We start from the raw sequence: 13,197 nt of genomic DNA, 5'->3' as shown, positions 1-13,197 counted from the left end.
TTATGCAGAAAAAAAGATTATCCGCCGACACACTATAAACTCTTAAAATAGCTGTGGGCATGTCCCACTCTCAGCATTTAGCTCAGTGTGCCAACGGCATAGGTAATAAATTACTGAGACAGTTTTTGCATGTTCACAGCAGCGTTGCTATATCCTATCTGAGACCCAAGAGGACTATGCCTTTGTCTGTGGCTACATCTATCAGTAGGTAGCTCTTAAGTAATGACCCTCTTGTTACAATGATTAACAGAATGTCAGATCAAAGTTGGGCAGGAGATAATATTAGTTAGTGAGAGAAGAGAAATGAAAAAGGGTTTTGACACTGAAAGATAGATGCAAGTCCTGGTTTTATAACTAGCTGTCTGGCTGTGAGCATGTTACTTGAACTGTGAGAATATATATCACTTGATCTTCCTGAATTTTTGGATTATCATCTTTAAGAGATAGTAATAATTCTCTTATGGATTATTATAAACAAAAATTTAAAGGTTTATAAGTTGGTTAGCATGTAATAAGTTCCCTCTGCATGGTACTTAATATCAGGACCAGAAATCTTACAGTTAAGATATACAATTCTCTCATTTTTCAGTTGGAAAAATGAAATCTGGCAAAGTTAAATGACTGTTTCCAAAGTCTTATGATTATTTAGTGACAAAGACTATTGTCTATTCTGCTTCTCTTAGCAAAATCTAATGTTCTTTTTACCCTAAAACAGTGTCACCTTTATTAGGAGTCACCTGTATTAGGTGTCACCCATATTAGGAGCACATTAGGAGGTCATATTTCTGACCTGGAGAATGATTACATTTCTCATTGTGATAAGAGCAAATTTTGATAATCTTATTGTATATTGGAGATTTAAATTAGAAGATTCTCTTGTCTAGAGAAAAATTTTGTATAAAAGCAAATGCATTAGCAAAGCATAATTTATTTAAGGACCATATAACTAAGTTCAAAACAACTTGATTTCCTTGGTGTATACTCTGAACTTTCCTCCAGCAGTCAAGGATAGTATATTGAAATGTGATTTAACAGTGCTTAGTTGATATGTTATTTAATTTATTGCATTGTGCGCCTGCACAATTTCATCATTATACTGCAAAAGTAAGTCTACTGAATAAGTGCCTCAGTTTCAGCTACTTCTTTAGTATTAGAATGTCATTTTCTCATTATTCATGTATCTATTTTATTTTATGCCATAATAATTTTGAAATAAAATGCCATTCCTTACTTTCCTGTGTGTAAATGCGTATTTATATAATGTCCAAAATAATCAAGATGAAATGCTGCTTAGTATAAAAGTCCTTTCACGTTCAGAAGAAATGGTTTTGTAAACTGAAGGTCCACACTAAAAGCATAGCTCTATGCATGATGGCCTAATGGCTTCCTTGAAAATATTCAGCCAGAGTCATTTTTTTAAAAAAACAACCCTGCAAAACTAACTTCAGTTCTGAAAATATAGTAGTGGTTCTAAGGTACAGACCTTATGGTGAATGAAGCTTTTTGTCATAATGTTTCTGTGGGTGGCAAAATATTTAAAATGGAATTCTGGTGTATCTTGGTACATCAGAATCTTCTTACACTAATCAGCCATTGTAACTTTGAGGGAATCAAACTCTCGGAGCCCCTGGTCCCTTTTCCCTCTAATCATAAATAGGACTTGCTGAAATATTTGAACTTCTTTCATCCTTGGAAGAATGTTGTGCTAAATTAATTTTTAAGTTGTATTCTGTTTCATCAATTACATTGTCTTTGCCCAGCAACTTCAAAATCTCTCTTCTCCACAACCCTTTTATCCATCAAACCATGACCTTGGTCTCACAAATGTTCCTTCACTAGCCCTAACCCTCTATTTTCCATTTAAAAGCTAATTTTTCTTATTTTCTCATCTTTGATTTGACCGTATATGAGAGAAGAGAACATTACAAAAACTGCACTTGGTAGGTATACCAGGAATAGAAATACAGATAAAGAGAAAATCAATGCATAAACGGGGGGATTTTCAATTTGCAGTATGGCACAGGAACCTGGAAGTTATCACTCTGTCCTAACAACAAGTAAAAAGCTAAAAAAAAAAAACCTGTGAAAACCCCACAAGTTTCCTTAGGTCTGTTAGAGAAGTGAGGTCACTGGGCCAACTGCTGCCCCCACGACTAAGGAGACAGACAAGTAGAAACAAAGAATCCAATAGGAGCCGTGTTGGGGGAGGGGACTGACCCACATGGCTCTGTTGAATTATCTGGAATAACATTTACCGAGTTCAGATAACAGACAATGTGAATGAATGTATTTAAAAATAATACCTTCCTCGTTAGCTGCCATTCAATAACAAAGAAATTAGAAAAGTAGCTAAAAGAAATTATCAGAGCCCCCAGTAACTGGGAATGCCTAGTATTTCTAACTACTTCCCTTGTGGTAAGGCACTCTAATTCTAATTAAGAAATATAACATAAAGTAGAATAGAAGCAATGATCCCTTTAAAAATGAATACGTTATTCACAAAGATAATACTAAAGTAAAAAAATGGTGGGACATAAGGTTGAGATTTGAAAAATAAAATACGTATAACACATGCCATTTTAAAAAATTTATCTTAATTTTATAAGCAAATGGGAACCAAATGGTGATTTCTCTTTCTATTTTCATTATTCCTCGTTTTTTAAAAAAGTTAAAAATGGCAAAGGACCTGAGTAGACACTTCTTCAAGGAGGACATACATATGGCCCATGGGCATATGAAAAATCGCTGCGCATCACTAGCCATCAGTGATGCAAATTAAAACCACAATGAAATACCACTTCTCACCTGCCCAAGTGGCTATCATTAATAAATCAACAAATGAGTGTCGGCAAGGATGTAGAGAAAAGGAATGCTAGTGCACTCTTGGTGGGAATGCAGACTGGTACAGTCACTGTGGAAAACAGTATGAAAGTTCCTTCAAAAAGAAAAAAAAAAAAAACTACTTTTTGACCCAGTGATTCCACTGCTGGGAATATGCCCTAAGAATCCCAAAACACAGATTCAAAACAACTTCTGCACCCCTATGTTCATTGCAGTGCTATTTACGTAGCCAAGAGATGGAAACAGCCTACACATTTACATAACGGAATGCTATGCTGCAGGAAAACAAGAATCCCTACCTTTTGCAAAAGCATGGATGGAACTGGAGACTATAACACTAAGTGAAATAAATGAGTCAGTGAAAGACAAATACCATATGATCTCACTTGTAAGAAGAATCTAATGAATGAAATAAACTGATGAGCAAAATAAAACCAGAGGCATAGAATCATGGAAGAGACTGATAGCAGTCAGAGGGAAGTAGGTAGGTAGGAGGGGACTGTTGCAAAGAAGGTGAAGGGATTAGTCAAGGAACACATAAAAGGACTCATAGACATGGACAACAGGGTGGGATCGACTATGGAAGTGGGGAGGGGAGGGTTGGGCAGAGGAGGTAAAGGGGAAAATGTTGGAAAAACTGCAAAATATAAAAAATGACAAAAGAAATTCATTCTTGTTATTAAGTTAAAATAACACAGAAGTATATATAGCAAGGTATGAAAGGTTCCTTTCATTTTCCTCACAACTCACAATTAAGACCAAAGTAGCTAATTATTTAGTTTGAATTACTCTATAACTTTTTCATGTAAATCCATATATAATTTGCTTGGTATATTCACAAAATAATAACCATTACTCTGCAACTATATTTTTTAAAGATTTTATTTATTTATTTATTTATTTATTTATTTATTTATTTATTTATTTATTTAAGAGAGGGGAAGGGAGGAAAAAAGAGGGGAAGAAAAACATCAGTGTGTGGTTGCTTCTTATGTGTCTCCTACTGGGGACCTGGCCTGCAACCCAGGCATGTTCCATGACTGAGAATTAAACCAGCCACCCTTTGATTCCCAGGCTGGCCCTCAACCACTGAGCCACACCAGCCAGGGCTGCGACTATTTTTTTAATTTGAGCAGAATTTCACCAACATCATTTCATGTCTGTACAGTGGATCTTCTATATTCTTTTTAAATACATTGTGATACTTCATGAGGTAAATAGATCTTAATGATCGTTTAAGTTGATTACATTGTTATACATACTTTTTAACTTTAAATTTTAAAATAATATCAGATTAAACTAATTTATAAAGCTCCCATGAATTTTACCATCTTACATAACTATAGTAAAAAATCATAACTAGAAAATTAAATCAACATCACTAGTAACCAATAAATAAACTTCACTAAAATGTTTCCAAATTGAATTTAAATTTGAATTAGTGGAATTCCACTAGTGCCTTCTTTACTGACTCATCCCTACTCCAGGATCACACATTCTGTTCAGTTGTCATGTCACTTTTGTAGAGTTTTCCTCAACCTAGGTTTATGGTGTTTCTTCATCATTTAAGTGATGCCTTATGGGCAAGAATACCCCAGAAGTGATTTTGAGTCCTACTTGGTATATGATGTCTGTAGGTACATCATGTCCATATCAAACATTGCTGGGGACTTTAAATTGGTCACTTGGTGAAGTTAGAGTTTTCTAAATAATTTTTTAGAGGTTTTATCCCTATAAAATTACTGTTTTATCTTTATAATTTTTAAGTAACTAAGAAAGACCACTATGCAAATATGAAAATATCCTGGTTCTCATCCAACTCTTGCCCACTAATTTTACCATCCATTAATGATTCTTGTCTGCAGCAATTATTAGTGGTTTATGTGCTGATTAATAATATTCTATTACCATCATTCTCTGTTTATTAACTAGAATTTTATTGTAAGAAAACTTATCCTTCTTCCTTCAGGTTATTTCTCTATTCTTTTTTGTAAAATATAAGTTGTAAACCATTACCATCAATATTTATCTCTTTGTTCAGTTTGCTCTATATTTGCCCATTGGGATCCCCTTAAGTTGCCTTCTGGGCCTTTATGACATGACCTCATAATTTTTGAGCTCTTCCTTATTTTCTGGAACTTCTCTGTCCAAGAGCTAGAATCAGCCATTTCACCAAGGAACCCCAGAATATGTTTATTTATCGATACATCCAAACATAGTTATATCTACTTTTGTATTTCCTGTATATATGTGTATATGTCATACAGACCCACACATATGTATGCATGTAGGTAAAAACTGTGAGTTCATATTTATATCAACTTCCTTGCAGATTCATAGTGTTCATTCTGGCCCTTTTGTTATTTGTAATGTTTTTCTCCAGCAGTAAGAAGCCTAGTTCCAATTATCCACAATATATTTACTTATTTGTATAATCTTAGAGTACACATGAAGTATTTTCAGAATTGTTGACATACAATCCTATGAAACAAATTTACTAACTATAAAACTATATTTGTATGCTGTTTGTTTATAGTTTTGCAATATATAGTGGAAACCTGTTTTCCAATGTTACTTACATTAGTGCTTTTCCTATCACTCCCTCCAGAGTGATGTGTTACTTAATGCAGATAGCTCCTATTTTATTCTTTATACTCCTTTTAGGTTTCTCCCACATCTTGGTTGATTTTATGACTCTATTAATTTAATCTTATAAACAATATTGCCAAAATTAACTGTTCTAACACTTTTATGTATATCTGTAAGTATTTTTATAGCTAAATTTCTAGAAATATAACTTCTGGGTCAAATACATGCACAGTTAAATTTTCTATATACATTTACAAAATTTTCACAGACACTATACTGTTTTACAATCCAACCAATTGCTCCTGAGACTTCTCTGTTGCCCATACAGATCAGCACAAAATTTTATAAATCTTTTAATATTTTGTTAATCTCATTACTTAAATTTTCTAATATCACTTGCTATTTTACTTAATTTTTATTTAAATAATGCTATAGTTGAGTTTCTCTTATATTTATTGTTTTTTTCTGTAAATTTTTCTCTTGTTAATTTACGCGGCCTCTATTACTAGGAATTTTTTTGTACTTTTTAAATTAATTTTTTTGGAGTTTTTAAAATAGTAGATATTCACCCTGCTTTTTTGTTACATATGTTTCAAATATTTTTCCCAGATTATCACTTGACCTCCAATGTTTTGGTGGCTTTTGTCATAGCAATGTTTTTGTTGTTTATGGTATAAAATCAATATATTTCTTTATAGATTCTTGTTTTGGTATGTGAATTACCAAAAAGTGCTCCTTACCTTAGTAAGGAGTCCACACTAAGATAATAAAAATATCAACAAAATATCAAATTATATTTTCTCATTGATTTGAAAGCATTTATAGCATATTCCAAATTCTCATATAAACTAAAACATGAGCCTGGATTTATTATACTGTTAGTTTTAAGTAAGGTCTGGGAACCCCAAGAGTCCATAGGACCTTTTGAGCCACAAGGTCAAAACTATTTTCAAAATAATACTTCAGTTCCAGTTATCTTTTTTACTCTTATTCTTTCATGAGTGTTTCAATAGAGTTTTTCAGAAGTACTGGTATGTCATACGATATCTCAACAGAGGGAATGCAAAGGGAGATATGAAAAAATAGTTATCTTCCTTTAAGCCAGTGGTTAAACTGAAAGAGGTTTCGGCCTTATAAGTAAAATTTGATTGATGGATATTTTAACAGCCCATAACATATTAGACATAATAACAGTGTATGTTTTGAGACAATATTTTGTGAATTGAGGTGCAACTTTATTTTTCAAACCATAGTTCAAATGCAACTACAGATTAGCTACAGAAATAAGAGTTTCACACTAATAAAATATTCTGTAAGACTCAAATGCTCTTTAGTTTATTTTCTTCATTAGATTCCTCTCATAAGTGAGATCATATGCTATTTGTCTTTCTACCGACTGGTCTATTTTGCTTAGCATAATGCTCTCCAGTTTTACTGAAGCTGTCACAAAGGGTAGGAGTTCTTTCTTTCTTTCTTCTGTGTATTATTCCATTGCGTAAATGTACCACAGTTTTTAATCCATTCATGTACTAATGGGCACTTAGGCTGTTTCCAAAAATTGGCTATTGCAAATAGTGCTGCTATGAACATCATGGTGCATATGTTCTCTTGAATTGGTGTTTCAGTATTCTTAGTGTATATTTTCATCAGTGGAATTGTTAGTTCATAAGGTAGTTTCATTTTTAATTCTTTGAGGAAATTCCATATTGTTTTTCACAGTGTCCCCACCAATCTGCATTCCTACCAACAGTGCACTAGGGTTCCCTTTTCTCCACATCCTCACCAGCACTTGTTTGTTAATTTATTAATGATAGCCATTCTGGCAGGTGTGAAGTGATATATTATTGTGGTTTTAATTTACATCTCTGATGACTAGTGATGTTGATCATTTTTTCATATGCTTATGGGTCATATGTATGTCCTTCTAGGAGAAGTGTCTATTCAGGTTCTCTGCCCATTTTTTAAAATGGATTCCTTGTCTTTCTGGTGTTGAGTAGTATGAGCCTTTTATAAATTTTGGGCGTCAAACCCTTGCCAGATAGATCATTGGCAAATATGTTCTCCCATGCAGCCAGTTCCCTTTCTATTTTGATGATGATTTCTTTTGCCATGCAAAAGCTTTTTCATTTGAGGTAGTCCATTTGTTTATTTTTTTCTTGATTTCCCTCACCCTAGTAGATATATCATCAAAAATGGTGCTACATGGGGTATCTGAAACTTTACTGCTAATGTTTTCCTCTAGGACTTTTATGGTATCATGACTTATATTTAAGACTTTTATTCATTTTAAGTTTTTGCGTATGGTGTAAGATAGTGGTTTAGTTTATTTTTTTCCCAAGTACAATTCCAGTTGTCCCAACACCATTTATGGAAGAGAACATTTTTACTCCATCATTTATACTGACACACAAAACAGAACCAGATACATGGAAATATGGAACAGACTGACAGCTGCCAGAGGAAACAGGGGAGGGGAGAATGCTGGAAAGAAGGAAAAGGGATTAATCAAAGAATATGTATGAATGACCCATGGACATAGACAACTGTAGGGATGGACCATGAGAGCAGAGTTGAGGTGGGATGAAGGACAGCATAGGGGTGAAATTACAACTGTAGTTGTAAAGTAAACAAGAATAAAAAACAATTTAAAAAGAATCAATTGCATATATATAATTTAAAATAAGTATTAAAATTTAATTTTTATTTGTAAATTATGTACATTATACAGCATTAATAAAATGTATAATTAAAGTATATCTGTATATGTATTAATGCAAACATTTTTGAGAGAGCGAGTTGTTATATAATCATGAAATAAATATCATACTAAATAAATATCAGGAATATTGAAGTTTAGTTTTTGACAAATTTTACTATGCATCTATCAGAAGTACTAAAATTTAAAAATATATAAAACTTTCTGTAAAAGGACTGGTGAAGGTGTGGAGCAATTAGAACTTTCATAAGTTTATGAAAGGGATTTAACTTGGTCAAACCACATGGAAAAATATTTGGAAATACCTTTCAAACTAAACATACATACCTCTGACTCAGCAATTTCACCCTAGTTTTACATAGGGTTACAGGACAGTAAGTATTTGTATACCAAGTGCGTGTATAAAATTTTATAACTGCATTCTTTGTAACAGCTTCAAACTAGAAATAACCCAAATGAACATTAACAGTTAACGTATAAATGTTTTGATGTAATCGTATAGTCTAATTCCATACAGCAATGAAGTCAAATAATCCACTGACATATGAACAACATGGTTAAATCTCATAAAATTGTGCAAAAGAAGCCTTGGCACAAAAGAATATATACTGCATGATTTTATTTATCTAATTTTAAAAAGACAGGAAAGATGATAGTGTTAAAAGTCAAAATAATGGTTCCCTTTAGGGAAGTAATTTCTCAGATGGGGTTGATGAAGATTTCTGGATGTTAGCTATCTTCTATTTCTTAATAAGGTTGCTGGTTACATAGATGTATGCATTTCAAGATTTCTATGCTGTTCCGTGTGTATGTTATACATTATTTTTTTAATTTAAAAAGGAATATAAAAGATTTTAGTAATACAAATAAGTAGCTTGAGCAGATGCATATTTATAGTACCATTTCCAATAATTGTAGAGAATACTTTTTAAAAAAGAACATATAATAGCCAACTTTCACAATGTCCCCTACCTCCTGATATTCACACCCCTGTGTAGTTCCTCTCATATATAATAAGGAGGTCATATATGACCAATAGGATATTATTATGAAGAAAAACAAATTCAGATTTTATTAGTTTCTTGCTAACGTACTCTTCTGTTTCCAGATCCTATTTAAGACTACTAGAAAGTTTATTTTAAATTAATCTGTTCCTGGATTCTTAGTTCTTTTAATGGAACGCTATCCTGAAGCCAACTTTCAGTTATGAGCAAACCAGTTTGGCTTCATGTGGATTATACTAAGACATGACAATTGAATCTTCTTTGTGAATCACTTGCCTTATGGTCAAACTAAAAATCCATTACATTTAGATTTTAACTAATTTTCCTAGAAGACAACAAATTTTATTAAAGGTGTTAGGGTATACTTGAATCTGTTGAACTTGAGCAACTAAATCAGAAAATACACCAGCAAGTCCATTTCCTCTGACCTCTGAAGCAACTTTGCTTTCTTTCCTCCTTTAGTTGCTCACAGGTCTTAGAGAGATCTAAGTATGAGTGTAACTTTTGTCACTCTCATATTTTTAATGAATCATGTGAAGAGACACTTATGAATATCAAATATTATGACCTGAGTACTAAAACTAAGTATCAGAAGAATCTGAAAACTCCCTTGGCACAGAGACTCATGACTCATCTACATGCCTCCGTTCAGCAGTGGGGAACTGGTCCTGACATTCATGCTATATTAAACAGCCCTCAGCAAAACAGATTAGCCGAACTTTTCAATTAGTTTTTCAGTACTGATCCAATTCTCCTGTAGTCACATAGCCAGAGCCTAGGAAAACATGTCCCTGCAGATGAGTGTTCGTTCAGAGTAATAGAACATTTAAAAATAATAAATTTCCACACACTTTTGTTCCAACAATTTTCAGATATTGAACTAATTTTGATTCTAATATAATAGGAAGTATGCTGTGTGGGTATTAAGATGTTGGATGTAACATAAGATTTATTCTATTCTATTCTGTTCTATTTATTCATTCATTCAAATATATATGGAGCTCCCAATATGGAATGGTCACTGCATTGACCTTTGAAAATACAATGAGTGAACAGAGTATCTGCCTTCATGAAACATGTTTTCCATTAAGGAAGTCTTTGGTCAAATAGAAGTATCAGAACTTTGAGAGGGCATGGTCTTATTTCTTGATTTAAATTTAAGTAATTATGGTCATCCCCAGTATATTACAGGTTTTACTTAAAAACACACAATGAATTCAATATATAATATGATATGATATGATATGATATGATAATATATTATATATATAATAAAATATAATTCTTTTTGTGGCCATTTATACTTTCAACATTTATAAAAACTTTTTTCTTGTGGCAATGAACTTCTTTATAGTCTTATTACTTTAGTTGCCATTAATAATCAAAGGATGTTTCATAGTTACAATGCAGGGGAGTTTAACGAGCAAGTTAATGTTTACCCTACAGACAAGTATTATATCCTGGTAGTATGTCTTCTAAACTTCAAAACACAGTGAGAAATTATCAGATAACATTACAGGCAATACAGCAGATGAGTAGATAATTAGATATGTTCAACAGTCATAACCAAATGAAGCCAAATTGTGCATATCTCTGCTGGCTATGTACATTTAGGGTGCTAGGTAGATTGCTCTATTGATAAAGAAAGTGCTTTTAAAAGCATTGTGGGGATGGATTACAAGTTGAGCATATTTTTGAAGAGAATATTCCACCCCCCCTCTGGCTGATGACTTAATATTAACATATTAGTAGTATTAATATGTTATTCTGGAAATGGTTGAACCCAGAATAACTTCAGGTGAGAGTATAGCAATTTCAAAAATTTAGAGTTTTTATTACAATTTTTAAAAAGATTTTATTTATTTATCTTTAGAAAGGAAGGGAAGGAGAGAAGAAGAGAAACATCAATGTGTGGTTCCCTCTCGTGAGTACCCCTCTGGGAACTGGCCTGCAACCCAGGTATGTGACCTGACTGGGAATTGAACCGCGATCATGTGGTTCGCAGGCCCGAGCTCAATCCACTGAGCTACACCAATCAGGCATTACGATTTTTTAAATCTGTCATTTTTTACTTTGTCCCATCAGTAATTCTTAATTTTATCCCTCTTAAAAATTGTATACATAATCTATAAAATAACAAATTACCTTTTATTTCTTAAACTTTATTTTGAAGATGTTGAAATGATACAAGGAAGTTAAATATACTAGTAGCACATTTAAAATACTAGAGATCTTGGAATTTAGTATCCTTAAATACTCTGAACTTAATATAAAAGGAAATGAAAGAGCACCTGATAAGGAACCCAGCGATTTATACAGACACAAACTAATTCCTCTGTTTATTTTTTGGCACATCAGCATTACATTAATCTACTTACATATTATATATCTCCACGGACCTCAGGAGCACAAGCACTTCAATGATGTTTGTAAATAACATCATTTACACTCTTTGTTTGACGTGAATGACATCGTTTAAACTCTTTGTTTGAAAACAACCCATCAGCATATAATCACAAAATTGTACAGAATTGTACACTTCAATTAATGAATTTCTTACTCTCAAAAACAAGTGGTTTTTGACAGGCTGGTGTTTCATTTTTTTCCCTGGAGTTTTACAGCATCACTAGTTTGCCTCACAGGCAACTTGAGGAGTGTATGGAGGGAATACTATAACACCCGAGAATAAACAAGAATCAACATGAGAATCACTACGATGAACACACATATCGCCTGAATGAATTACTCTGAGGTCATCTTTTTCTTAATTCCCTCAACACTTCTCACAACAGACTTGTCTTCTTCATTACCTTGACTTTGGTCACCACCTGAGAAGTCTGACTTCCTTTCCGCTCTGCTTGGTTTTCATCCCCCTTTTCCAGCCCTGCTTCCAGCTTCCCTTGCAGGCCAGCTGTCTCTCCCTTTACACTGTGCACCCTGGTGGCAGGAGGTGGCTCCAGTTGAAGGGCCATCTCTTACCCTGTTAACATTGCTGCAAATGTTCTTTCTCTTAAGTGAAACGAAAGCTGGATCTTCCCCAACACACATCTACCTTCCTTAAAAAACCAAGCAGATGAACTTATTCTCTTTCCTTCTTCTCCATTTCCTACCTGGCAAGGACTACAGAAAAGCTGCAGGTAACAACATCCGCCTTGCTTCTACCCAGTGCCGTCAGAGCATTGCCATTTCCTCAATTGAGAAACAGTGCTGACTGACCAATACAAATATCCTTTCTTTAATTCTGTGCTTTCCCTGTGAAATGCTTGCTGTGGGAAGTAGAGGAACCACGTGGGCGGCCCCAGCACAGTCTCATTCTGGGGCTGCTCTTATGGGCACTGGGGATTCTGGGGTTCTCAGTTGCTGCTGTGGAACACGTAGCCCTTCTCCTCAGACCAGATGTTATGACTTGATGCTACGACTTCCTCATTCATTCACAGGCATTCTGCAACCTCTCTCTTTCCTCTGAAGCAAAAAATTTACCTTTTCTGTTTTTCCTCCAGTCCCAGAGCAGAATGAGTAATTAGTTATTTTTTAAAAGCTCAGCTGTGCTACTTATGTTCACAATCAGTTTCTCCTTTTTCTTCAAGAATGTGTTCCAAAAATAGTTTCAAATTCCCTTCGTAAAAAAGTATTTACTGTTCTTTGCATGTCATTCTGTACATTCAAGAAATATCTCTGACAAAAAGGAGTTTTGATCCACTGCCTTAACACTCATGCTCTTCTCAAGCTTTTTAAATGTTTTTTATGTCCTGTTAGAACTATACCAATGACCACATAGTAACCAAATACACAAGCCTTTTTATTTTGTGTGTTCATTCTGCATTTTTTAGGAGCTAACATTTTCCACATTTCAGTTCTTTGCAATGTCTTATTCAGCCCTAATTCATTCATTCAACAGTATTTTCTGAGACTTAGGATGAGGCTAATCCTGTCCAGGTGCTGTGGATACACAGAAAACAAAACAGACCAAAAATTTACCTTCATGAAGCAGATGTTATAAGTAAATTAATAGTATATTAGAAAGTGTTAAGATCTGTGTAGAACAAT

General features: G+C 33.7%; 1 pseudogene; it reads right to left on the bottom strand.

The window, feature by feature from the left end:
• The window catches only part of LOC119061832 (leucine-rich repeat-containing protein 31-like), a 47,797-nt pseudogene extending 35,675 nt beyond the window's left edge, over positions 1-12,122 (bottom strand).
• Positions 12,123-13,197: the final 1,075 nt, after the last annotated feature.

The sequence above is a fragment of the Artibeus jamaicensis genome, unplaced genomic scaffold, assembly GCF_021234435.1.
Source record: "Artibeus jamaicensis isolate MK-2021 breed Jamaican fruit bat unplaced genomic scaffold, CSHL_Jam_final scaffold_916, whole genome shotgun sequence".
Taxonomy (NCBI): domain Eukaryota; kingdom Metazoa; phylum Chordata; class Mammalia; order Chiroptera; family Phyllostomidae; genus Artibeus; species Artibeus jamaicensis.
The sequence above is the reverse complement of the archived record's forward strand: the minus strand, read 5'-3'. Positions and strand labels throughout refer to the sequence as shown.